Source organism: Pollicipes pollicipes, unplaced genomic scaffold, assembly GCF_011947565.3.
Source record: "Pollicipes pollicipes isolate AB1234 unplaced genomic scaffold, Ppol_2.1 Scaffold_3447;HRSCAF=4054_pilon_pilon_pilon, whole genome shotgun sequence".
Lineage (NCBI taxonomy): Eukaryota > Metazoa > Arthropoda > Thecostraca > Pollicipedomorpha > Pollicipedidae > Pollicipes > Pollicipes pollicipes.
The window spans coordinates 24,544,453-24,571,951 of record NW_023596297.1 but is presented as its reverse complement, the minus strand read 5'-3'; positions in this window follow the sequence as shown (position 1 = coordinate 24,571,951).

Below are 27,499 nucleotides of genomic sequence, written 5' to 3'. Positions count from 1 at the left end.
TTAGTGCGACAACAAAAGCTCCTACTGGCAGGAGTGTTCTTATGCAGTACTTCTACACGACATTAGTGCCACGCAACAAAAATTAGCCGCTCAAATTTGTGCTCGTCATTGTTTCTACACTGTCTTTACCCGGCAATTCTCTCGTCTGCAAAAACTTATATGCGATATGAGTGCTAAACAACATAAGTTATATTTTAAAATTGTGTGCCATGATTATTCATACGTAAAAAACGTCTGTAGTCATTACTTTCATGCGACTTTACGCCTACCGCAAAGCCATATACGCAAAATTAATGCTACATGACAAAAGTTAGGCCTCAAAAGTGTCATGTATAATTCGCAGCTGAAATAATGAAGCGTATAAGTAATGACTGTATAAGTCCTTGCTATTGAAAAAATGACTGACATATGTTTGCAGCATAAGTTTTGTTCTGTAGTACTCATGTCGTGTATGAGTTTTTGGAATAGAGGTAATGTAGCGTAAGTAAGAAAAGACTGTATAAATTTTTGCAGCATACATAATGACGTGCATAAGTTTTTGGGGCATAAATTTTGTCGTTAGCAATCATGTGCATAAGCTTTTACGGTAGAAGTCATGCCACTTATATGCAAAATCTGTGTAACCTTTTGCGCTAGAATTAATACCTCTTACAGCTGAAGTAGCCCTCCCGTCTGTAGGAGGTTTTGCTGTAGCACGCGCTCGTCGTAACACCCATGGCTAGCACATTTTACCGTTTGTAGTAAAGAAGTACGAATAATGCAGTTGACTCGCAAGGAGCAACACAGTCAGAGGACCATTTGCACCGATAGGCGACTTCCTGAGCCGATATGGGCATATGTGTCTGCCAGGCACCACCGTACCACACAGTCGGCTCCACGTCGGCACGGACCGGAGGACCCACTTCCCAATCAGCTACAAAAGCCGGGACCAGTGATTTACACCCGTTCGGGGTCCCGTATCTGTCAGGGACCCACAGCGCCTAACAGAGGGTCCTGTGCTCGCAAGAGACCCAGAGCCAACCAAGGGCAGTATTCGATGAGGCCCAAGCGGGGGCCCGGACGGCCAATAGGACTGACTTTCAAATGTTCGTTTGAAAGGGACAAGGACTCGAAATACTGCCTTGAGGTCACAAAAAGGTGTGGGCCCCCTGAGACATGCAGGTGTCTAAGTCGGTCAGAGGCCGCCGAACGGTTGCCTCGCTGTCATTCCGAACCCTGGGACCTCTTTCCAATCAGGGGCAAGTTTGGGGTTCACGATTTGCATTGATATGGGTCCCTAAAACAGTGGTCGGGCCCTCAACTCGGTCTGGGGCCCGCAGTGCATAACAAAGGGTCATTTGCCTTTTGTCATTGTGTTTAAGGAAGTCCGAAGAGGAGTCGGAGGGCATCTCGGGACCAAGAATCAATGGCCCGATTGGACTCGGACCAGGGCCCCACCCTCAGTACCGTGACCTGAAGTGTCAGTCTGAGGGCTTCTATAAGGGCCCCCAGATTAGGGGCCCTCTTATTAGGGCTCACTATCCCTGTCCTGCGGCGGCAAGTGGCCTCGTGTCGGCCAGGAGCGGTGTTAAGGGGACCCACATAAGGGCCGGAAAGGTCTCTTCAGACCAAAGATGAAGGGCTCGACTGGAAGGGTGAACGGCACAGAGGACTGCCAAAGGCCACATTAGACCCGCCCTCCCCCGCCCGCAGGGCTGGGATTCAGTTAGAGGGCCTCTTGCACTGATGGGGACCCCTGAGAAGAACGTTCCTCTGTTTTGGCCAGAGATTTCCAACACCGAATAGTCGGCTCCATGTTGGTTTTGAGCTCTGGGGGCCCTTTTCCAAGCAGGGACTCGGCCGGACTCGTGATTTACTTTGGTAGGGACCCCGGCAACAATGCGGGGTTCCTGTATCGTTCGGGGGCCCACAGTGTCTAACAGGGGGCACAGCGCTGGCAAGGTGCCCCGAGCCGGCCAGGGCAACATTTGCTGAAGAGGAGAAGGGACGGAACCTCGAATGCCAGTTGCCTCTTGTGCTGGTCGAGGTCCACTGACAATGGAAAGTGGATATGAAGGATTACCATGGAAATCTCCAATGCGACAACAGGAGTCCCTTCGTCAGCCAGGTCCCGGTACCGAATCGGTACTGGTGCCGGGATCAGAACCGGTACCGGTACGGGAAATCCCCGTACCGAACGGAGGGCTCTCCATCCTGTTTCGGTCAGGCGCCTTTTCTGTCCCAATGGTGGTCTGCAAATTATTGGACCCCTGCGACGATAGGGGATCTTTTGCATAATTGAGGGACACTGCGTCTATCTGAGGCCAAATGGTCGGGATAGGGCCTCTGCTTCAGATAGGCGACCAATGTATGGTGTATTCCTTCTGAAGTTTTTCGTATCGACCGGAGAATCCCGCCCCTGTGTCACCGGCATGCCATTCAGCACACACCCACGCTGTAAAGGAATGGACCCTAAAGCCCTGAATCAGGAATATAACGTGCATCTCCCCCCCCACCCCCCCTATGTTTCACCCACTCGGTCCCTTACCCGTAAAAGGCAATGGGTTTCCTTAATGCTCAACGGGGTGGATCACAACGAGATCGAAACTAAAATGGCCAGTGTTCAGTTCTGCGTCAACAAGGGGCCTTGAGTCGGTTTGGGAAAGATCTGCTCAACAGGGACGGAACCGTGAATGACAGAGGGCCTCTATCGTTGGTCGGGGCCTATGAAAGGGCAAATGGGAACTTACAATGTTTGCTCACATTGAGACAAAAGAAGGATCCTGTGCCAGTCAGGTCCCCCAGTAGCGAGCGATGGGCCCCCCAATCTACGTACAGCACGGCTCGTTAAGCCGAACTGGAGTGTAAGTGCTGGAGTCTATTGGACCACCTGCGGCGATCAGGAATGTTTGTAGCATCGATGACAGTTCCCGCTTCCGTCCAGGGTCAGCCGCGCGGATCAGAAGGCCTGCCCGCGTCAAGGAGAGGACCAACGTGGTATGATCATTCCTCTAAGGGTCCCCGGATCGGTACACGGAAGGGAACCTGCCCTGTGTCGCCAGAATGGCAGCCTGAAGACAACCCGCGGTGGAACGGAATGGCCCTTGTAGGGGAACAATAATGTGCCTCCTGGTCTTCTACTCAAGGGACTCCTTTCCCCGAAAATAAATAAGAGGGACTCATTAGTGTTGAATTGAGCGGGTCGGAATGAGTTCAAAAAACCGCACAGACCATCCCATGTTTGCCTGAGCACGTTCATTTTTTTACATAATCGAGTATTGGAGCAAGTTTTATCAAAGGGATTGAGCTGCCGCCCGCAGTCTCGGGAGATGGACACCGATGGCCTGGACTGCAGTTTCCGTGAGCCCGAACGGCGTTGGCCACCGCAAGTAACCACCAGGCGGCGGCGCCGTGCGCGCGAGACCGATCGTCATAAAATAATGATTCCGAATGTGCTTTGAAATTGATTCGTGCCGTTAAAGGTGAGATTTGGTGCATATTGTTTACCACTTTGAGGTTGTACTTGATTGTGCGTTCTATTGGTCTGGGAAGAGTTCACTAGACCACAGTAAAATAAAGAGGGCTGGTGATTGTATTTTCGCGGAAGTCGCTTAACACATCTTTTTTCATCAGTTTAACCATAAATTTTAAGCAGAATTGACCTCGCAGTTACCTTCTGGCTTCTGGTCCAGTTATCGAGGTAAACAGATGCAACATGTGCAGACGTTTCATGCCAAAATATTTTTTACATCTCGCTTTCCTCAAGTTTTGCTGGTGGAAACATGTTTCGCTTAAGTCAGATTTTTTGGTCAGCTATGGGATGGCTTTGGATGTTTTTTTTTTCTTCACGATAATGTCAGCAGGATGTGTTGGAAGGTCTAAGACTTTATGTATTCATTGATGTCAGTGTGTTGATCTCCTCAAAAATAAACACCATCCCTTCAATGAAATAAGATAAACTGTATCGCCGTTACAGCCGGCCACGGATTGAACACAGGCATCTGGTAATGTGGAACATGCTGTTTGGCGGACCATCCTCCATGCTGAAGAGCTGTTACCATTCCCGGAAAATTGGTACAACATTAAGCAGCTTATATATCCGAGCAATTATTTCTGGCAGCAGACTGCTGTCCGACCGTGCCGTGGGGCTCCACCATGAGCCAGCCGGGAGAAGGCCAGTGCCTCCGCCTCATGGGGATTCTACCTCTGCAGCGTCCCCTCCTCCCTCAGGTGCAGTCTCCATTGAAGCCCTGCCCTCGCCGCCGGGGTCATAAGCCCCGTCTCAGTCGGGCCTAGCCGGGCTCAGTGATCAGCTCAGAATTTGTGACCCTCCTCGAGCGGGTCAGCATGCCTCAGTGGCACGTGCCACCCGCTCCCCCTCCCCTTTCCGCTCCAGGCGGGCCGGCCAGATTGCGCTGCAGACGCCGCTTCAGGGAGCTCGGCTCGTCATGGCGCCTCGTCGGGCGTCACGGCTCATCTGTCGACCAAGTGATCAATGGCGCCGCGTCTCCCGCGACGGCATATCGGGCACCGCCTCCACATGGTCGCAACGCAGATCGGGCGCCGCTGACACATGGTCACAACGCAGATCGGGCGCCGCTGGCACATGGTCACAACGCAGATCGGGCGCCGCTGCCACATGGTCACAGCGCAGATCGGGCCCAGCCGCCACATGGTCACAGCGCAGGTCGGGTGCAGCAGCCACATGGTCACAGCGCTGGTGTCATCGCTGGTAATCCCCTGCTGTTCACTGACCTCCGAATATCTGCTGCGATCTCGTGCCAAGCGAAGATCCATTGTGATCTTGCGAGTTACCAAACACCCAACGGTGCGTGATAGCTAATGACCACCCATAAGGGCTCGATGTTCCTCACAGAGACGCATCATGATCCACGCGCCCGCTCCGCCAGTACCGCGGGAAGATACCACGGATTGGTGAAGTCATTCTGACCCCGGCGCGTGCCGCATGGGGTCTGCCCGCCTCCGGCCCGACGCGTGTGGGACGGAACGTCCTGCTGCCGGGCCGACTGGGAGCGAGACGGTGCGGCCGGGCTGTTGCCGGGCCGATTGGGGGCGAGGTGGTGCGGCTGGGCTGTTGCTGGGCCGACGAGGAGCGAGATGGTGCGGCCGGACTGTTGCCGGGCCGACTAGGAACGAAATGGTGCGGCCGGGCTGTTCCCGTGCCGACTGGGAGCGAGATGATGCGGCTGGACTATTGCCGGGCCGACTGGGAGGGAGATGGTGCGGCCGGACTGTTGCTGGGCCGACTGGGAGCGAGATGGTGCGGCCGAACTGTTCCCGGGCCTACTAGCAGCCAGACGGTGCGGCCGGGCTGTTGCCGGGCCGACCTGGAGTGGGACAGTGCGGCCGGACTGTCGCTGGACCAACTAGGAGCGAGACAGTGCTGGGGCCAACTGGGAGCGAGACGGTGCGGCCGGACTCCAACTGGGAGTGAGATGGTGCGGCCAGGCTGTTGCCGCGCCTACTGGGAGCGAGACAGTGCGGCCAGGTTGTTGCCGTGCCGACTGGGAGAGAAATGGTGCGACCGGGCTGTTGCCCGGCCTACTGGGAGCGAAATGGTGTGGTCAGGCTGTTGCTGCGCCTACTGGGAGCGAGACGGTACGACAGACGTTATTCCTGTCGGGTGGTTATTGACTGTGCCGCAGTGTCGATCCTGTCAGCCCGGTGGTCGGCCTGCGTCGCTCGGGCTCGACCAAACAGCGGGCGGCGCCAGTTTCATCGTCGCTTCGGCGAGCGCGTATATCGGGCACCAAGTGGACCGTACATAATGCAGCAAAGTTCGACCGGGCCTTTGTTCGGGTGACCGCAGCCCAGGCGGTGGTCGGACGAAACTTTAGCGCCCTGCACGAGGCTCAGCGAACATTTCAATGGGCCTTAGAAGGATTTGGAACGCGTGTTCGCGGCCTTAAAGGCAAAGGTTACATGCGCATCTTGGCGTGCATACTGAAATAGAAAGGCTGACGACCTCGATGGCGCTGTTGGTTAACGCGCGTGCCAGTACAGATGGGAGGCCTCTGGTAAAGCCTGACCTCGATGGCGCTGTTGTTAAATGAGCGTGCCAGTACAGATGGGAGGTCTCCGGTAAAGCCTGCCCTCGGTAGGTGCTTCCTCGACCGTCTACCACGCAGGAGATGACAGCCATTGTAGAGTGATCGCCGTGCCGCGGGATTAATGCGCCCGCGGCAACTGGTTCGCCACGGGTTTGGCCTGCCCTTGAATGGACCTTTTGGTGCGGTAGCTTCCCCAAGGACAGTGCCTCGCTCTGGGCCACTGGAGCAATCCTCTGTTCATCGGGCCCCGAGACATCCGGATATGCCGGTTGCATACATGTGTGTTACGGCGGGCATCCTGACAGCGAGCCCGTGGTCAAGACTGACCCGCAATAGTGCGGAAAAAATGAGACCTCCGCCAATTGCAGTGTGTGAGTGTGCGTGCATGCGATTAAAATCCCACGGAAAAGGTCACATCTAAATACAAATGGAAAATGAGATGCTTCTCGCATTCTTTGTCTTCTTTAAAAAGTAGCTGAAGCACTTCAAGAGTATATAGCCTATACGTCACTTCAGAGTGTAAATGGGCAGCTTTGATGCTTAAGCAAAAGGAAATGTTGCACGTTGAAAGGTTTTGAAGCAAGCATAAGATAGCGTGAAATAAACTCGCCTATTACTATTCGTAAGCTTTGAAGTGGAAAAGCCTGCTCCAGACTACACTATTTCTCAGCTTAGTAAACATGCTCCTTAATATATCATTGTTAGATTACGTCGTCGTATCTTCCAAACAATATTTGTGGTCAACTGACGCCCGTTGTATCTGCAGATGCAGGTGCAGATGCATGCAGATGCAGACGAACGTCAGATATGAACGACGCAACAATTGTATTATTCTTGGCCCTGATCATCGCGTGGCCGATGCAGTAGCAGGACTTAAGTAACGTTATTATCGCGTCATTGATGCCTGGGTGACCTTGAAATTTTTCCCGAAATAGTCTGCACGTTTTCGCGGGCATGTAGCTTAGACACTAGAGAGGTTTAGTTCTTAAGAAGGGCAGCACTGTAAAGTGCACCGAATGACCTTCAAGAGGCCTATTTCAGTTTAATTACCACACAAATGTGGAACATTCCCTTTGGGGAACCTGGACCCAGCCTGCTGAGGCTTTTATCGCAAATCGCTGCCGACCGATGCACGTGTTCTTCCTCGCATTGTTCAAGCGCTGTCCCAAGCGGCCTAGTACCCGCTTTACTCTCGAAGAAGATTCTCTTAAGATCGGGCCCTGCCGCTGACTACCTCGTGCAAATGGTCTGAGCCGCCGGATTCGCCGCGGGCGTCAGATACCTTGCAGTCGCCCGTCCTGGCACCGGACACGACGCAACAGTCCCCAAGAGTCCGGCAACGCTCATCTTACTTACGACTCCTCGTTGCCAGCAAGTTATCTCGGTTATCCGGGTAATCCAAGACGGCCCGGATTCGCGACACGAACGCCCTGGCGATGACCCGGTACTAGCAGCCCGGTGCTAGCAAAGATATCAAGAGTTCTTACCAGTCGATTGCAGGTGTCGGTATGCCCCATGTCCTGTTGGATCCTTCCAAGGCGTCATTTAGGGTGTTCGCTCGCAGGCTGCACGTTCTGCGATTACACCACAGAGCCTGATGTAGCGGTCAGCCACCCAAATCGGGGTGAAGACGCGTCGCTCCGGCGAACCCGCTGCCCCGGCAGTAGAGTTTCCACCGAGTGAGCTGTTGGCTGCCACCCGAGCGGCCTCGGCAGCGCCACTCTGCGGCATCAGTAGGGCACTACTGATGCAGAGGGCAGGTACAGAGGGCACTCCCGCCGGATGCGGCAGCGGCGGCGGGGCGGTCGACACGGGGAGACAAGCGCCGCCGGCGCCCGATCTCGTCGCAGCGGGCTGACGTGCGGCGACCGTGTTGCCACGAGCCGGCGCTGGAAATGGCCGGGCGAGGCGGGTTCTATGTGGCCACCTGATTGCCTGTCGGTCGGTGATGAATGAGCGGTCGCAGCGGGCCGGCTCCGGCCGGCCCGGACACCCTCAGAAATGAGTTGTCCAACACCTGACTGTCGCTGAAGTACGGCCCGGGTGAAGGGTGGAGCCGGGTGAAGTATTAGAGCGGGGTGAAGGGCGCTAGCGGCAGCCGCGACTGATCATCGCGGAGGACAGCCATGAGTTAGCAACTGCAGCGGTGTGAAGCGTCGTGGCTCACCGGCAGCAGGGTGACAAATGACTAGCACCTTTAATGCAATATTACCACATTACTCGGCTTAATGAGCATGTTTCACATATGGCGGGTATAACGTGACAATGCACTGCTCGTGCAGCTAGAGCCAATGGACGGTTCTACTGCTGTACAAGGGGCTTGCGAAGTATGATGTTCAGAACAGTCCCCAGCACTCGTCATTGGGTGCGAGCTTGTTACAAAGCGTCTAAACGGAACGCTGCTATCATTAGTGTCGTCTGCTGGACCACCTGCCGTTCGGCCACGTTCCCATATAAACAGCGCTGTTCCGGCCGACAGCTGTCTCGGCGGTGAACAGTTTGGAAAACGCTTCACTCACTGCAGAGGCAGTTCACCACGACCGCAGTGGGCTCGGAATTGTCCCCCGCGCTGGCGCCGGTCACATGTGCTGTTGCGACTGTGCTGGTTGGCTCGGCGATGTGCCGTGTGCTGTCGGAACTGCACAGTACTGTCATCGACTGTGCGGAAACAGCATGGGGTCATCTGGGCAGTTCGTGACGCGCGTCTCTACCACCTGTCTACAGGTCCCCGCTGAATTACTTTTCGGAAGGATTGAGACGAAACATTAACAACACAGATGGAATAGGTGTTGGAATATGGTCGTTGAATAAGTGTTATGAAGTCCTGGGCAAACCTGAATAATGTTTGGCTTTCAGCCAGTTGCAGCACGCGTCATAGCCTAAATTGTCTGCCCAAAATGGCTGGGATTTGAGCCACGGTGTCACGGGTCCAGTGTTCTAACAGCTGGCCTGGTGTGCATGGCGGTGTACATGCACCAGACGAAGACGATGGCCTAAGCAGTTATTCTATCTGTGATAATGCTGTATTGTTTTGGGGTATGAGTACGTCCACGGACATGCAGTTGTTCTTGTACTAGCTTGTGTGTGTGTGTCATTGGGGCTTTACGACGCACTCAGCTTCTGAGGCTATACGGCGTCGCTTGCCTCTCACCCTGGCAGGAAGGGCGGGCACCGCGGGGAATTGTACTGGCTTGGCATTGGGTGGATTCAGGCATATGACAACTTTGACCTACGGTATAGCACAAGGGCCAAAGACAATTGCAAGTATGTGTGAGTGCTCAACATTTAACTGAGCGCAACCAGAGCGTTTCCCTGTCATGTTGTCCGTCAGTTGCCGTCCATGCGTCGAAAGGCAAGCTATCGTTAGTAAGTCGCTCCTGCTGGGCGCAACGGTGGCCGCGGCACGCGCCTCGCGGGGTATTTCCGGCCATCACTCCTGCTCATGGCGCCTGATGTATGGCCAAAGTATGCACATTCCGCCTACGGAGCAGGACTCTGCCAGGCTTGCGATGGTTTCCATGGCCGCCAGATCCCCCCCCCCCCGCCCCCCGCCGGCCCGCTTCTGCCCACCACGCCATGTTACGCTCCGCCTCAGCATGATAACAGCTGAGCGGAGGGGAGGGGGGGGGGGCCTGCGCAGACTAGCCCTGTTCACAAGGCACATCCCGTTTAAGCTACTCAGGTGGCTGTCGCTCGAGTGCCCCGAGGCTCTGCCGTCTGGCGGACGGCATCGTCATCACTCGTGCTCTACAAACCTTGGACGGGCTAGGCGCTAGCTGCCATGATTGTGACAACGGCGATGTCAGAGTGGAGCGTTCCTGCGAGTCGAAAGGACCCCGCGTCACGTGGCGGACGTCGGTAGCTCGAGGTAGCGGGAGATCGGAGGATATGCTCTGCCGCCGCATTTGTGTGGAGGGTTTATCGCTATTAACACACTAATGCTCGTCGGGGTGGTGGCCAGGTGCACAGTGGTCTGACAGCAGACGAGTGCCAGCAGTAATGATGTGGTTTACAGGGCATGAAACGTGACTGGGAGCTGTCGGGAAATGGTTCGCAATATTTGGAAGGAAAGGATCGACAAGTCAGCTGAAGGTTGAACCACCATTAAGAACCCCGTATTAAGACATCTTTTCCATTAGGTGCCGCCTCCATTGTGTGATAAAGCTTGTTCATGATGACAGTAAAAGTCCGCTACGATGGCACGTCTTTTAAGTTGAATTATTATATTAGCTCCTCCAGGATATATTGCATGCAGCTTGGGACCCCTATATCACATACCGATGATGCATTGAGTAATACCACTACCTGTCTTAACAATAAATAATTTTGGTCTCCCGCGATAAACTGACGTTTCACAACCCATGCTTTGCAGGCGCGCACCACATGTTATGTAGGGATACTAGAGAAGAAAAATGTCCGGTGCTGGTCTTTAATGTTGTCCGCATGACCTAGACTCGAAAATAAATAAAGAATTTGCGCATGATATCCTGTTGATGATACACTTCCGCTACACAGCGCTATTAACGTTTGACAGGTCTTAATGGTTCAACGGAGCATGTTTTTAAGATATATTTCAAAGTTGGAACAGTCCCTTTAAAGAAACTGACGATTACCTACGCACTTCAAGCCGGTGAGCTTATCGCGACACGAACACCACCAGCGGCAGCTTACTAACTGGTGCATATGTCCTTGTATTGAACGCAGTTCGCAACCGCGTCACTAGCATACGACGCCATCTGTCACAAATAGCACGAGGGTATAAAAACGTCGCGCACCAGGCTGATTACGTCCGCCGCAAGACGCCGAGGAAAACCACCATTTCCATAGTTAGTTAAACGCCTGGCTAGCTGTATTTTGTACAGGTAAATACTTTAAACCAATCACGGCTGAAAATAAGTCAAAAGCACTGATCTGACGGACTTTGGAAAAGCACTGGAGTATATTTTGTGGTATATCGCGATGCATTGTAGTATATTCTAACCACTCGCTAGAGACTATCCCAATTAAACTTCTACATTCGGAAGCATTTGTTAAATTAATTTGCTTACACCAGGGTTGAGGCACATGTTCTTGTAGTGTTTCTTGCCCCGCACAGCTTCACTTTCCCCCATGTCCCAGCTAAACGCGCAACAGCTTGACAAAGCGTGCGCTATTTTAGTGCACCAATCACAACGAAAACACATGACTTAATAGGCTATCTCCCCCAACCTCGGCCTTCGGTCCACACTTGACTTCCTCGGTCCGGCCAGCGCACCCCCAACCCGCTGATGACCTGAGCGCTGGCTGCCGCCCGTTGACCAGCGTTGCGATGATTGCCTCAGCACTCTGCGTCGCCGAGCACGCCCGCAGGCTGGGGCCGCGTGTCGCGGAGCACGGTACGGTCTCAAGCCCCGTACAGTCTCGACATTACAGTTCTACACAACCACGCGCCGCAAGCGTTGGCGTATACAGCCCAATAGACAGCTTTCAGTGTCGTCTGACTGCGACGATCTTTTGTAATTTGTTTCTGTTTTCGCGATTTTAGCATCAAATAGCTCTCAAGGATGCTCAGTTTTACCACGGGCCATATTCAGTAAATCATAAAGTTTCCCAACCCTGGAACATACCGGACTGAAACAGCATACAAATGCACAAAATTTATGTTGTGGCAGATGGTTCGTGTGTCTTTTGTCTAAATTATTATGTAGAGGGTTATCGCGCGCCTGAGTAGCCGTTAGAATATCCTTCCCTCGAGCGTGGTGTTGGGGGAGGGGCAATTTGAACCCCTGGGAACTCAACTATTAAAGGGTCAGACACACCAAATTCACAGCGTGGGTTTGCCTGCAAGCCTGCTCGCTTGCGTCAATATTTGAGGTTCCTAGGTCACGAGTTTTGTGTCAAATAAGGTCAAAATAGGTTATACTCCAGACTGGTTTTAACGTGCCCCAGACCTCGTCACGCAACCGTCTTAAACCTAGACACCTGTTTTGTATAAAAATCACTAGTTTTAACTCAAGATTAGTGACCCCTCTTTACCTTTAGGTCAAGGTGACCCAAAATCTACGAGATTATTTATATTTTGGGACTTTACTAACCGTCAGGGATTATGCTCGACATGCTCCTTAGAAGCAAACTGTTGACCTGGGTCATTTTACGTCAGTGACCTGCTCTGACCGAAAAGAAGTTAATGAAACATGTCTGTTAGGCTCCTGTTATCAACAGATTTGAGATTAACACCAGAAACTAACTCGCATAGCAAGCTCCAAGGAAAAAACCTGGTCAGTTTTGATCTCGGCCTGACCTTCACATCTGACATAGCCAATACATGACTGGGCCAATAGCATTTACTGTAATTCTTAATTGAATTATGTTTTTGCCTACGTTACTATCTCCGAAATGTATGGCGTTGTCTAATGCTCAGTTGTCGCATCACATTCAACGATTCCTTAGAAACGGCTTTCGCTGGCAGCAATGGCCTGACTTTGACCTGGCAAAGGTCATAGAACGGCTACGCCAAGCCCTTAAGAAACCATTCAGCAAAAACCTCCAGGGGTCAAACTGTCGTTCCGAGCGCGTGTTAAGCGAATAATCCAACGCTGTGGGCATCCTTGCATCCCTCTTATCTGCCTTGCCTACCTCTTCGCAGTTCACAACCCCTCATGCTGATTGCCACACGGAGCCATAAAACTTTGGGTGGGTAGCCAGGCTCAAACCGCGAACTTCCACCAGCAAGCGAACGGCTTCATGGCTGGGCAGGTCCGTGGGTGAGCTCCACCGCCACTTTATTTTTATTTTTTGTCTACTTTGTTGTTTGATCTGACATGCAGCGCTATGGTGACTTATATAGGCCCTTGGCATCAAGTTCCCCAATCTTTGTCTAGCGATTCCGGCGTCAGTTGCAAAATAAAGGGGATATTGATACCACTTCACTGATGCCAGAAATGATCCACGGAAAGCAACAAATACCGCTCACGCAGTGGCGCTTGACTACAGACAGTCCACTGCATGTTATGCAAAGTTGTTAATCTACCGTGCCTTCAGTTTCCGTTCGACTTCAGCAATTTAACATCAAATACCACTACAGAAGTGTTCAAGGAAGCTGTTCAAAAGTTGTGATCTACTGTAAAATGCATGGCCATAAAGTGGTCGGTTGCCATCTTTGTTCTCAGGAGATGGCTAGCAAGAAGGCTGAGGAAGTGCTTCGTGACCGTCTTGCACGAATGCATGGTGCTCACTGATGCTTTGGTGCAGATATATTTGTGTCGTTAACTAAGGTTCGTTAGGGCGCCGGGTAATCACATAAGTAGGCCCGGGTGGTCACCTGAAAAAGGCTTCCGAACCGGCTGCTGTTCGACGTGCACGTACATCTTTAAACGAGGGCATCAATGAACGGAACCGTGTCATATTTAAGTGTCCGTATAGGTGATGCTCAACATTGTCTTCTTCTGTAATCCTTCCATCCGTAAGCGGCCCGGCATTGCAGGGAGAGAAGGTCTCCTCACCTCACCTCACCTCACCGGTTACCGCTCCGAGCCAAGGCAATCGGTACCCTTAAGGTCACCTTCCACCGGCTACGGCAGTTGCCGGTTACCGCTCCAAGCGCGGTCATCCGATATGGGAGAAATTGCTCAGCGTGGCTCCGGCGCGCGTCAAACGTGTCAGTCGTTCGTCGGGACGCCTCATTGACATGCGGCGCTGGTCGGCGGCTGCGACGGCCTGGAGCTCCGGTCGGCCGGTCGGTACCTCAAGCGTGGCGGTCAGCCGGCTGTGGGCGGCTGACCCGTCAGCGGCGCCGACTCCTCGCCCTTCCCCTCCCCCGCCGGATGGAATTCAGGGGTACGTCGAATCCCTCATGGTCGTGCATGGACGATGGAAGGTCGTGGCCGATCTAGGCTCACATTTGTAGTGATGCCACAGTTAGGGACATAGTTGGACACCATACCTATGTTTGTATCTCGCCTTTGTAGGGAATGCTCCATTTTGACGGATATTAAATCAAACATCAGATATAATGAAATAAATCGGGTTAAGGCTATTGCTTTACTTTCAAGGGCTAAAAATTGTTCTACACAACACAGTTGAACTATTGAGTCAAAAGGCTGCTCAATTCATCATCGTTGATGACGTCCTCAAACGTCTTAATGACGTCATGTCACCGCCACACGAGCCGTGTCAGAATTGCCATTGTAACGGACGGGCCGACTCACTCCTAGTACTTCAGCTTGCCCATAGGTGGCAGTGTGTTCCTGAAGCGTGCTTACTGAGCCGAATATTGTCATGTGCTCGTGTTTTGGCCCTTTCTTGGGGAGTTCTAGCTTATTCATTCGTGATTTGATGTTGTTTACTTGCATTCACATACTCGATTAGAGCACGTTTCTTACGCTATCCCATTTTCAGTGTTATTTATGTGGTAACACTTGCCGCAACCCAATTTCCTGTGTGATCTAGCACGAAGCGTGAGTTGTGTTCGAAACTTGCACTAAACGCATTACAATGGCTGAGGGCCAACTGGCATCTAATGATGCCAGAAATTGGGCCGCCGCAGGCCAGACATGGATAACTTGATGGTCATGTTTGTTCTTTGTATCAAACTCTACATGACCAATAATGTGACGGTTTAGCGTTACGCCCCTATGGCGTCATGCATGCCTGGGTGACTTTGATATAATCTGCGCGAAAAAGTTTCACACGTTCGCAGGCGTCAAGCTCAGAAACCAGGGAGGTTTAAGCCTCGAAATAGGTCGGGTAGTGAACTGCACTAAATGACCTTCAAAAAGGTCTCTCTCAGAGAAAAAACCTCATGCCAATGTGAAACACTCCCTTTGAAGGCCTTGCACGTGTGATTTCTCTTAGAAAACCAAGTGAGTTTGAGAAAAAAGAATGCATCATAGTGCTATAACTCAAATGCAAGCTCAAATCGTCTGGTGCCAAATTTGCGGCCACACGTGCCAGGTGCCACGTGCACACGATTTCTCAATATGGATTTGCTTTATGCAGATAGCTTTCACGTTTTTATACCGTTTGCTGGTAGTCAGTGCAGTTGGAGGCGTGACCGCACTTTTAAGGCGTTGCACAACTCACCGCATCCAATTTGTTTGGCCAGGGTAACTTTGTGCGGCGCACGGTTGCGACAGACATCGCCGACCATGCCGGAAGTGTCAGCATTTGAAAACCGGTACCAGACAAAACACGCACTGGTCAAAACTGTGAATTTGCCAGGACCACGACGGAATTCAAGCCGCTGTCATCGAAGTATTCGCTACCTTGAGTCTCTGTCCAATTCTTTTTTCCACTGCTATATTTAACATTGGTTGCCCGATCCAGGTCATAATTTATATTGCCTAGAGGGATGCAATTCCATTTTTGTAGCATCGAAATTGCACAGGACGTTGGCTAGTCATCAAGCCGATTACTTTGAATGCAGCGGCCACATGCTCACGCTCCGCGTCTTAACGGCCAGCAGTAGTTCATCCAGCCTTTATTCATTCATTCTTGCGGTAACTAAGATAAACCGCAAAGGTAATTGAATGTATTACGAGAACCGTCTGCTGCGAATATGTAAGTCAAACTACATATATTGAGTTCAATGAAATGTTCCACATTTGAAAATATTAAAACAAGCATCAGAGTATGATGAAATAAGCTCATTGATAACAAGTTGTAGGCCTTTAAGTTTAATAAAACTGCTCTAGATAACGCACGGTATATATATATATATATATATATATATATATATATATATATATATATATATATATATATGATATATTTATATATTTATATGCAGTAAATATGCCCCCCAAAAAGTTATCGTTTGATTGCGTCATGGAACGTTTGCGTGATGCTGATATGCTGCCAAACTGGCCGTGCAAAATCGCCACCTCAGCATTCACTCGCAGCACCTTCAGCTTGCCGACAGGAAGGCAGTGGCTGCACTGGAGGTTCCGTTAGCAAAATGTCGTGATGTGCTCGTGTCTTGGCCCTTTCGCCTGGTGTTCTTGCGTTTTCGTCTTTTAGTGTAAGATGTTTAACTGTACTTCTTAAATGTTTACTTGTATTTGTTAAATGTTTGTCAGAGCTTGATAAATGTTATCTTACACTTGTTAGATATTCACTTGTACTTGATGCTTTCCTTTCCTTGTTAGATGTTTACTTGTGCTTATTTATGCATACTTAATAACTCATATGCGGTTATGGTGCTATTCTTAAGCCACTCCATTGCCATTTTTGTTTCGTATAGCTGGCAATCATGTCTAACTTTTTATACTAAGGAGCGCAAAAAATGATTCGTGGTTGGAGCTTCCACAGCTTGCTCAACACTGATTGAGCACCTATCAACGTTCTCTTTATTTTGAAACCGTGCTCACGAATGCCAAGCCTGAACTGCTCGATAATGTTATTTTTCTTGGCCTTGGCCTTGGTCTTGGTCAAACGCCACATGGTCTATGGGGTGGTAAGATTTGAATGACGTTGCTGTGCGTTTTGCATGGTCGAAGGACCTTGTAAAATTCTGCACAAAATAGTCGGCACATCTTTGCGGGCGTGTATGTTAGATGCTGATCTCTAGAAGGGCAGAGCCGTGAGCGGCACCAAATGATCTTCAAAATGCCTATCGCGGTTCAAACGCCCATACAAATGTAGAACACTCCCTTTTAAGCACTGTTCCTTTAGATCCCATTTAAGGGGGAGCAACCCCTTAAGGGAGTTTCTCCCTTTAGTATAAGGGAGTTTACTCCCCTTTAAACGCTGTTTCCTTTTTTCACTGTTCCTCACCATTATTGACTGTGATAGGCAAAAGCGCCTTTTATGCCAAACTTCAAGTACTTCGTTTGAAAGGATCCGGTGGTGGTAATCTGACCAGAGCTGCTCACTTGAAAGCACTTTAAGTCTAACTATGAGCACTTCGCTCGCTCACATCGCTCAGCACCGTTGCCTTCTGATCTTCCAGTTGACTTCAAGAACTCTTACGGCTACGCCGCCACCGCGCTGTTGCGCTGTTGTTGTACGGCCTTAGCGGCCCCCGCCTCCGTCAGGCACCCGCAGCGGCGTATGATGTTTACGTTTGGTATTTCGCGAACCAAGCAGCGCAGCGATAAAACTTGTCTCATCTGGTAGCTCCGCGGCAGATGTTCGCCACCAGTGGTGTTTTTATATCTACCGGAATGAATACGCGCCTTTGGCAGGTGATGATCCATTGAAAAGGTGATAAGCATTTACGAGTTCGTCCATACGCCACGCTCTTCAAGACGGTCTTGCTGATCCTGGCTCCTTGGAAAGCTAACGGCCGTCCTTTTACGCCAATTTCTCCCTTTGATGCGTTTATTTTGAAGCTGCTGGAATCGCTCAACTGGTGCCGTAATCGGTGTTTTTTCTGCGGTTTTCCTTTCTGCTAAATATCAAAGCAGCGTGTGCATGTAACGGAAAATATTGCTGGCAATATTATAATAATTAAATAAGTTGTAGATAAGGTCTGAGCTGCGCAAACCTCCATCGGTTTGCTGTTATGGGTCTCACGGTCACATTGATCATGCTTACAATTCAATCCAGACGTGGGGAGGTGTTTGCTGTTTGAGCATGTCCTGTGTAGTTGCATCCATCATTTGTGCTCACAAGCCATTAAGTGTTTGCATGCGACCTATGTTCCCCGTGATCTATGATTTTTTTGAAAAATAGTGTGCAAGGTCCAGGAGTGAAGTTTTGCAACATATGCATATGCTTGTGGTAGACTGAGGAGGGATGAACGACTAAACTTAGCCAGTTGTTAAGGGCTAGAGCTGGACTCAACGAACTCAATAGGACGCTGAATACGAACCCATGACGCCACCGATGTGGAGTTACTTCAGAATTAAGAAATACTTTACTGGTTTTATTATTTTGTGCAGAAATGCTAGCAAATTAGTTATACATTTTTGGTTTAAAAGGCAGGTGGGATAGTTTCAGAAGTAGAATACCTACCAATACCCGCAAGGTAGTCAGCAATACCCGCTAAAAGCATTGCTTCCAGGGAGGTCAAAAGTCGCAGCACCAACTTTAATCCCAGGATCCCATGTAATGCGAATATTCAGACTAAATTTATAATGAAAATACAAAAATTTTCAACAACGCTTTTTCCTTTTACCGTGCAATGCTGTGCAATGACATTAACATGATTGTCAAAAGTCGGACGAAAGTGATGAGCTTTGTCGAAGCTGAGAGATTCCGGCGTAGTCATGTCTCCGTACTTGGCGGTAGTCCTGCCTATCCCCGGCGCGAATCCTGCCCCCGCCCCCAGCGCCAGTCCTTCCTCCTCTCACTGGCGGGTGTCCTGCCTCCCTCTCCGGCGCGTGTCCTTTCTCTGTCCCTGACGAGTCCTGCCTTCGTACCCAGGCGCGGATCCTGCCTCCCTCCCCGGCGCGGGTGCTGCCTCCGTCTCCGGCGCGGGTCCTGCCTGCGTTTCCGGCACGGGTTCTTCCTCGGTCCCCGGCACGACACTTTCCTCCGTCCCCGACAAGTCCTGCCTTCGTACCCCGGCGCGGTCCTGCCTTCGTACCCCGGCGCGGTCCCGCCTTCGTACCCCGGCGCGGTCCCGCCTTCGTACCCCGGCGCGGGCCTTGCCTCCGTCTCCGGCGCGCGTCTTGCCTTCGTCTCAGGCCAGGGTCGTGGCCACGCTCCTGGCGTGGACCCTGCGTACGTCCCTGGCGCGGATGATCCCTCCGTCCCCGGACGCCGGTGCTCGGTCGGCGCGCCCAGTGCCGGGTCCGCCCAGTGTGTACGTCCCTGGCGCGGATGATCCCTCCGTCCCCGGACGCCGGTGCTCGGTCGGCGCGCCCAGTGCCGGGTCCGCCCAGTGTGTACGTCCCTGGCGCGGATGATCCCTCCGTCCCCGGACGCCGATGCTCGGTCGGCGCGCCTAGTGCCGGGTCCGCCCAGTGTGTACGTCCCTGGCGCGGGTGATCCCTCCGTCCCCGGACGCCGATGCTCGGTCGGCGCGCCCAGTGCCGGGTCCGCCCAGTGTGCACGTCCCTGGCGCGGGTGATCCCTCCGTCCCCGGACGCCGATGCTCGGTCGGTGCGCCCAGTGCCGGGTCCGCCCAGTGTGTACGTCCCTGGCGCGGATGATCCCTCCGTCCCCGGACGCCGGTGCTCGGTCGGCGCGCCCAGTGCCGGGTCCGCCCAGTGTGTACGTCCCTGGCGCGGATGATCCCTCCGTCCCCGGACGCCGGTGCTCGGTCGGCGCGCCCAGTGCCGGGTCCGCCCAGTGTGTACGTCCCTGGCGCGGGTGATCCCTCCGTCCCCGGACGCCGATGCTCGGTCGGTGCGCCCAGTGCCGGGTCCGCCCAGTGTGTACGTCCCTGGCGCGGATGATCCCTCCGTCCCCGGACGCCGGTGCTCGGTCGGCGCGCCCAGTGCCGGGTCCGCCTAGCGCGTACGTCCCTGGCGCGGGTGATCCCTCCGTCCCCGGACGCCGGTGCTCGGTCGGCGCGCCCAGTGCCGGGTCCGCGCTGATGAATGTGACGCCTGAGGCGTAGCGACAGAGACGGACCGGCGACCGTGCGCGAGCCGGATGCAGCAAACCCCGGTCGGCTGGGTGGGGCCCGACGTCGACCGCTGATGCCGCCCCCTCCCCCTCCCCCCGGCCAGACGCCACTCGCAAAAGCGGCGCGACGCGATGAGGCGACTGGGCGAGACCGGCGCAGCCGCGGCCAGCTATGCTGGCGACTTAACTTCTTTCCGGTCGGGCTTCCCATTAAAGGAAATTTGAAAATATGGAAACAAGTATCAGATTGATGGAATAGGCTCACTTATAGTTGTTGATATAATTGTAAGTGGGAAAGACTGCTCTTGACAGCACAGTGTCTTTCTTTAGTAAATATGCCTCTGAGTACGTCATGTTGCGCCGTTCTTCCTCGCACAACATTGATTGAGAGCCATTTGACGGCCGTGATATCTGGAAATCGTGTTCACGAACGCCAGATATGAATGTCTCGACAATCACATTTTTGGCCTTGATTGTCGCATGGCTAATGGAATTGCAGGATTTGAATGACATTTTCATTCCGTCATGGTTGTCTGGTGACCTTGACATGGTCTCCACGAAACAGTCTGCACAGCTTTGCGGGCGTGTAGCTCAGAAGCCAGAGGGGTTTATGTCTTAAGTAGAGCAGGGCTATGAACTGCACCCAATGATTCTCAAGATGGCTATTCCAATGCAAAACTTCATACAAATATGGAATGCCCCTGTAAACACCAGCCTGGGGCCTGGCCTCGCCGACTTTTTACGAGACATGAACCTGAGGAATGGGTCAATCAAAAGCCGCATGGCGTTTGGCGGCAGTTTATCTAGATATGTATGGCAAAGCAGACAATCATCAATTCATTTGTAGACAATCCGTGCCGACGGCAATCATTTATTCCTCATGGCACTAGATGAATATTGAAGTTTCGTTTTGAAGTAGCACATTTAATTGGCACCTTCGCATACCAAATCATAATAAACATGCGCAAACCAGCGGAAGCGCAGCGTAACAAGGTGTTACAGGTGTGGTCGGTACTTTGGCCCCTCGTGGTGTAACTGCCTAGCATACGGGACCGGCAGTGCCCGATCCGTGCTCGAATTCCGGTTGGTGGACCCAAATGACGAGGAATATCGCTAAACTGCAGAACGCTCAAAAAATTTTGACCCGTCAAAGCTGGAGTAGCTGATGTAAGTAAAAGATATCACCTCGCCTGAATTTCGAAGTTTCGGTTCACACGCATCCCCACGTACGCGTTATATTAGTTAGCTACTTTATTTTAGAAAATGTTCGTTTAGCGAGGTGACGCAGTCGTGAACTATGTTGGCCAAAAGCGTTTATAAAATTTTCGAGTATATTTTGTTTCCATCAGGTGTGTGGTATTTTCATCATTGTTGATACGACGCAGACCCTATGTCAAGATGTCATCACCAAGGCAGCGAACATAAGCCAAGAAACCACCAAAACAGCCGACATGCGTCAAGAAACCGTCAAGACAACTGTCACAAAGTAATGCTGTTAAACCAAATATGACTAGGGGCTCAACCCTCCGAATCAAATGACGAGTCATGCTACGTATTGTAGCACACCGAGCACCACCATGCACGCAGTGAGGTCATACATCAGTTCCTCGTTTAGTAATATCAAACCAGCAAGCACAATGAATAGCACATCACTATTCCCGAAGACACCAGGAACTGACATATGGTCGAGCACAGACCACCATCAAGAATGCCGCTCTGCCTGTTGGTTGCCCTCGAGAGTCGGGTCCATCCCATGTTAATGTGATTCGGCGATTGCGTGGGTGTGCCCGGAGGCCCATTGACAGAATGGGCTCTGCGCTCCACGGCAATACGCCCCAGGTCTCGTCCGCAGCGCTCGGCAGCCGCTGGTGACGGATTCCGGTCTGTTCGGCCCGCCTGGGGGTGGGTGAAGTGCCGCGGCCGGCTGGCTGGCTGGAGCATGCCTGCTCTCCATGGAAGATACACGTCAAACCTGATAGAGCTGCAGTTGGGCTACACCGTCCGTCGCGGGTAGGGCTGGTCGCCTTGAAACGCCATTACCCGACCTCTCGGCATTGGCAGCGGAACGGTTCTAGATTTTGGAGAGTTGCTTCTGTATTATGTCTTCATACGACCTTTCACTATGAGGCTGATATGATGTCTCTAAAACTGGAAGAGCAACTGCGTCCTCCGTCCCTCTTAGTCTAACGCATCAGGTTCTCGTCAGCGTTGGACACCCACTCCTAACCATCTGTGCATCCCAAAACGTCAAGCCTTCCCCGAACAAGCTTACATGTCCCCGACGAGGGGGGAGGCCCACTGTCATCTTTTGGTGGAAAATGGTGAAATCGCAGCGGAACTCCACCGTCCGGTCTTACACCAGCGCGGCTAGCCAATGATGCTAATGGCCTCCAGCCGTCTAAATCGGCCGTGGCAAACGCTGAGACACACGTTGGTCTGACTGGGACTGGAAGGCCGTGCAAAGAGCTGGTGACGTCGCTGCCGTCGGCGTCATGACGTCAGCCAACCAGACCACGCGCCGGTTATTTGTCAAGGTCGTCTGCTTAACATTCCGGGTCATCGCGGCGTACGACGGTTGCCGGCCGCCTCCCCGAATGCACAACCCCTTGGGGTCGGGACGGCCCCCCTGTCTCCATTCATCAGGCAGCGCCGTTTGCATGCGGATCAATGTGGAGGAACGTCCGCCGGGGGCCCGTAGAACACCTCCCCGGCCGGGCGGCGCGAGTTATGGATACGGCCGATTCGCCAAGACCGGGCCCAGGCCGAATTGTGCCGCGCTGCAGCGGAAGGTGGCGGCGGCCGAGCCGGCTGGCCCCACTCTGCTGAGGCCGACTGCTGCTGGGCGCGGAGTCGGCAAGACAGCTTACGGCCTGGTCTGAAACCGATGCACTGCTCTTCTTATCCATGGATAATGCTAACTTAGCGTATTGTTCTACGACGTTGAATTACTGGTCACACCCAAACTCCACAACAAAACCAAAGAAAAATACAAAGCTACCCTGCCAAACAAACCTCACGAAAATCCTTGACTAGAGAACTTGATCAATATGTAACATGACGGTAAATCGGTTGCTGCTTGGATACGTTCGGTTCCTAAATCCCCGGCCAAACTTTTTACACGCAAACATTGAAGTCTCAGGCATCGGGCGTAACAAGTCATATGACATTTTCTGACACAGCTAAGTTTTTCACGGCTGAAACAAAACATTGGTGCACTTTTACCATGGTTGAAAAACTAATGCAATGTGTTACTGTTACTGAAAAGTTGTGGGTGGGATTCTTAAGACCGGCACTTGATACAGCGGCAAACTTTGGACGACTGTGTTTCAGCTTTGGGTGCAAATTTTGCAAACAACTAACTTTGTAACCTGAATCGGATACGACTGTTCTAACACATGCCAAATTCTATCTTTTGGCTGTCTGGCTTCCTTTAAGGTCATCGTCGAAATACAATTGCAAAGCATTCCCTTGTTAATGTGGCAATCAGTGAGCTTATTGCCAATTTAACCGATGGCGCTGGTTGACCGTTTATTATTATTATTTATTTTATTCATTATTATTATTATTATCTTATTTTTCATGACTTCTTTATCGTTGTAGCGTGTCGGCCGTCAAAACCGTGCTTTTTTGAACGATATTTTACCGAACGCAGCAAGGTACACCGTGCCCCTGATACGACGCGTTTTTAAGTCGTGTGTTACATAGCTGACAGTACGCTGGTACAGGCGCTCAGCTGGTACCAGCGTGTTGTCAGCTGGTACAAGCTGAGCACGGTGTGTAGCACGGTTCGATCTGGTACCATCATACCAGATCTGGTAGCCTCATACCAGATCGAACCGTGCTTCACACCGGCCTGAGAATAGATGCGGCAGCCACCAAACTGTGAAAATATACCACGGCCCCGGCTCTTTCGACTATACACCATACGCTGCACTCAAGGTAGCTTGAGACAAGAGACCGCATCAAACTCTGACATGTGACAGCTTCATCACTGTAAGGATATGTGTCTGAACTCCAGGCTGCCACACCAAACTGAAAGGGTGGATTGATGCCGTGCGCACTCCTGAGATGACGCGCGACCTGCGAGGCGGCCCGCTCGGGCGGGGGATCCGTACCGATCGGTATGGATCCCCGCCACGCTCCGCGCCAGGGATCCGTACCGATCATCCCGGGCGCCCGGCTAACAATGCTGACCGCATCAGCCGGCCATGAAGTGCTCATTGGACCCGAGCCGACGCCGCCGGACGGCCGTAAACGAACAATATTACACTGGCCGCGGAAAATCCGGCCCTTTACGGGTCATCAGCGCGTCCGGAACGGCAGAGCGGCCATGAACGCGGCCCCGGCCGGGTCAGGTGCGCACCGGTCGCCCAGCGTCCCGCCAAACTACGACTGTACGGCTCTGTCTGGCTGGTTGTCTACGCTCGCCAGGTGTTGGTGGCCCTCTGCTTGCGGACGACTGCCCAGGATTCGTTGGAAGGAATGGGGTTTCCGGTCTTTCATGTCCTTGTTTTGCGTTCATTATTTGATTCTTGCGGGCTTTTCATAGGTTTATGACGGAGTCGCCCTGGTATTATACGCAGCAGTTGCTGAAAACCAAAGTCACAGGTTTACTCGAATTTACGTATATTAAGGTTATTTAGCATTGAACACGCAATGTATGAACAGGGCGCTGCAACGAGCGGGCCAGAGGCCTGACGTTTTGGAATTTATATATATATATATATATATATATATATATATATATATATATATATATATATATATATATATATATATATATATGTGTGTGTGTGTGTGTGTGTGTGTGTGTGTGTCTGTCTCATCCTCTCTCTCTCTATCTCTCTCTCTCTCCTATCCTCTCTCTCTATATCTATATATCTCTCTCTATCTAAATATCTCTCTGCGCGTACCAAGCGTTCATGGAGCCCACCGAATCCGTTAATTCCTGCCCGCGTAGTTGATAACAGATACCGGAACATTAAGTAACAATTGTTACTCAGTAAGCAGGGGTGGTATCACACCATGCCAAACTTTCGTGGGCAAATTCGTACCTGAGTCTATATATTTGTTATAAGAAGGGATAGATACATGACATTGTTTCTGATGTGGCAGCAATGTCGTTACGCTCAATAGATGAGATAAGCAAACATGAAGCCAGGGGTTAAAGAGTCTCTGATCTATCATATATGATCGGTGACAAACACGGACACTTGCAAGCTAACTGACGACAACATTTCGAAACTGAAAGCAAATTACAACAGGCCAGGCCATATTACAACAGACCAGACCGTACTACAACATACTAGACAACATTACAATATACTTATCCTCAAGCGTCAGTTCAGATGGTTCCAAATGTTGTCAGTGGCAGAAAAGACACGTGTGCATCCCTCCCGGCAACAGGCCATTGCCTGCTGGGCCAATTACAAGCGTTGATTTATTCGCATCAGTGGGGGTGCGTACGTTAGTCGTCACAGGCGGTGGTCGCGACGCAGGGAAAAAGCCTAGTGCTTTTATAAGGCGTTGGCAGAGCGATTCGGGCTGGAAAATAATTAAAATATTGCTCTATTATCGTCATGCCTGGAAGGTGCTTCAGCGGCACTATCAAGGGCGTAACTGGTCAAAGATGTAAGGAGTCTTTGGGTTTCACGAGAGCATGCTTTTTTCTGAAGTAAGCCCCAAAGGTGGGACACTCCCTTTCAATGGCCACATTTCACTCGCGTAAACCACTGACTGGAAGGCTGATATTGTTTCCATACATGTTCCTTTCGGGTGCTCTATGGTCATCTTGCGTTTCCGACATTACCTACTAGGGAGCAGCGATGCTCCGAAACAACTCAGGTTAAAAAGGATGAAGATATTTCCCAAAAATGTTTGTGCTTGCAGGCATGTCCTAGTGTACAGCGCAGCTCATTTTTCTTAAATGCGTCACCCGCAGCAAATTGATCCCCAGTATGCGTTTTACCTGCTGTCCAGGGAATTTAATTTCAAATCGAATTCCTTGGTCCGGGCGTGAATTGACGTTCTCGGTATTCAATAGTCTCCACCGTATCATGAAGTTGTGGACCTTGCTGTTTCCCATGAGCATCGACGTATCAAAAGACTCCGCCTTTTGATTGGGTTCATTTGGGAAAGTTGGTGTGGTAAAATGGATCATACTGAACAAACACCACACATCAACACTCATCAAAGCTGGTGGTAAAATCTTGCAGCCTTTGAATGCTGGCGGTAACCTGCTTTTTAGCCTCGTTCAATCGCGGCCCAGCGGCTGGCAGGGCCCGAGACGAGCTTCAGACGGGCCAAGTTGTGAGGCCAGTCTTCCGGCACCAGAGTCCTTTGGTTCTCGGAGAGGAACAGTTTCAGAACAACTCGCCCAACTTTCTGGCGGCGGTCTGGTTGGAAAACATGGCTGCCCACGCCTGCCATTCAGAGCCCGTCGGCAGCCCCGCCCTCGGCCGTCACACAGCAGAGCACGCTCGGCTCACGGTTCGACGACGATTCCAATCGCCGGATGCGTCTACTCGATAGCTTTCAAACTCAGAGATTAAAGCGTCTCTTGGACGCCTTCGTGTCAGATCGGCATCAATTACGGCTCAGCAGGCAGCGTTGATTAGAGTTCTTCGCTCGTTGAGCTTGCGGTGTCCTGTCGGGTCTTGGCCAGTCCGCTCGGGTCCTGGCCGGTCCGGTCGGGTCCCGGCCGGCCCGGCTGGTCCAGAATCAATCCACCCGCTAATTCGCTGCTTCGAGATTCCTCCATCCCAGCTGGTCCAATCCAACCCCGCAGACACATGGGCTACGTCGTTGCTAATTCGTTATCACACTTTAATCTGTTGTTAATAACTGCGAATAAAGTGCACATGAATATATGGAATGGATTCTACACATCTCTCGCTTGAAAAAATAGCCAAGCCTCGTTCACAAGTGGATGAGTTCCAACATGGTTAGGCTGGTTTGCTGGGAATATGATGTAATACAGAGCAGCCGCAAACAAGACCCATGGTCGTAGTAATCGTGACCCAGTTATTGTGGTCTGATCTCTTGTGCAACATGAAACAGAATGCGGAACAATTCAGCTCTAGCTGAAATAACTGACCTATATCGGACACTGTCTCACCTGTCAGTACCTGTTGAATTGTGTGCAACTTATCTGCAACTGACACAAGTGTGAGTACTGTTCTCATTAGCTGGCATACAGTTCTTACAAATAACACCAAATGACATTAGAAGCAAAAATTGTCAGGCAGGTAATGCACAAATGTAGATCCCGGTTGAAAAGAACAGCAGGACGCCGGTTCAGTACGCCTTCTGAACAAATAAAGGGGTTTCCACCCCTTAAATGATCAGGTACGTTTTACCTCTTGAACGCTCCAAATGAGGAAATATCGTAGAATTGAGCAATTGAGCAAGTAATTTCTATTGCACTAGCAGCAAGCGACGAACCAAAATTAATGGGGTATGCATGCCAGAAAATACTCGGACAATAAAACATTCGCGCCATTGCTGAGCCATGATGTCACACAGTGTCATGCCAGAGGGTCCACTACTTCAGCAGGCTGGCCGACTGCCGGACTTTGGTGCCAGTAGTTGATACTTTTGCACGTCATCGCAGCTGAGCCTGCCAAACTATACAGCTCGTCACAACCGCCGCCGCCAGTGTCAGTGACGGCGTCACCGACGAGAAAACAAATGACGGCAAGCCCGCGGATGTGAATGTTATCAGGTAGATCCCATGCAGATCCGGGGTCCCTCCATCCTATCCCCCGTTGGAAAATTACTCTCTGGTTTCGCCTACTTCTTCCGGAAGCAGTATCATCAATGGTTACGGTAATGTAGCACTTTACAGGTAATACAAAGGACGAATGTTAATTTTTGATGCCGTTCGTCGTAAGAATATGTCTGCTACTCTTAAAGGGAATGTTCCAAGTTTGAAGATATCAAAGCAAGCATTAGAT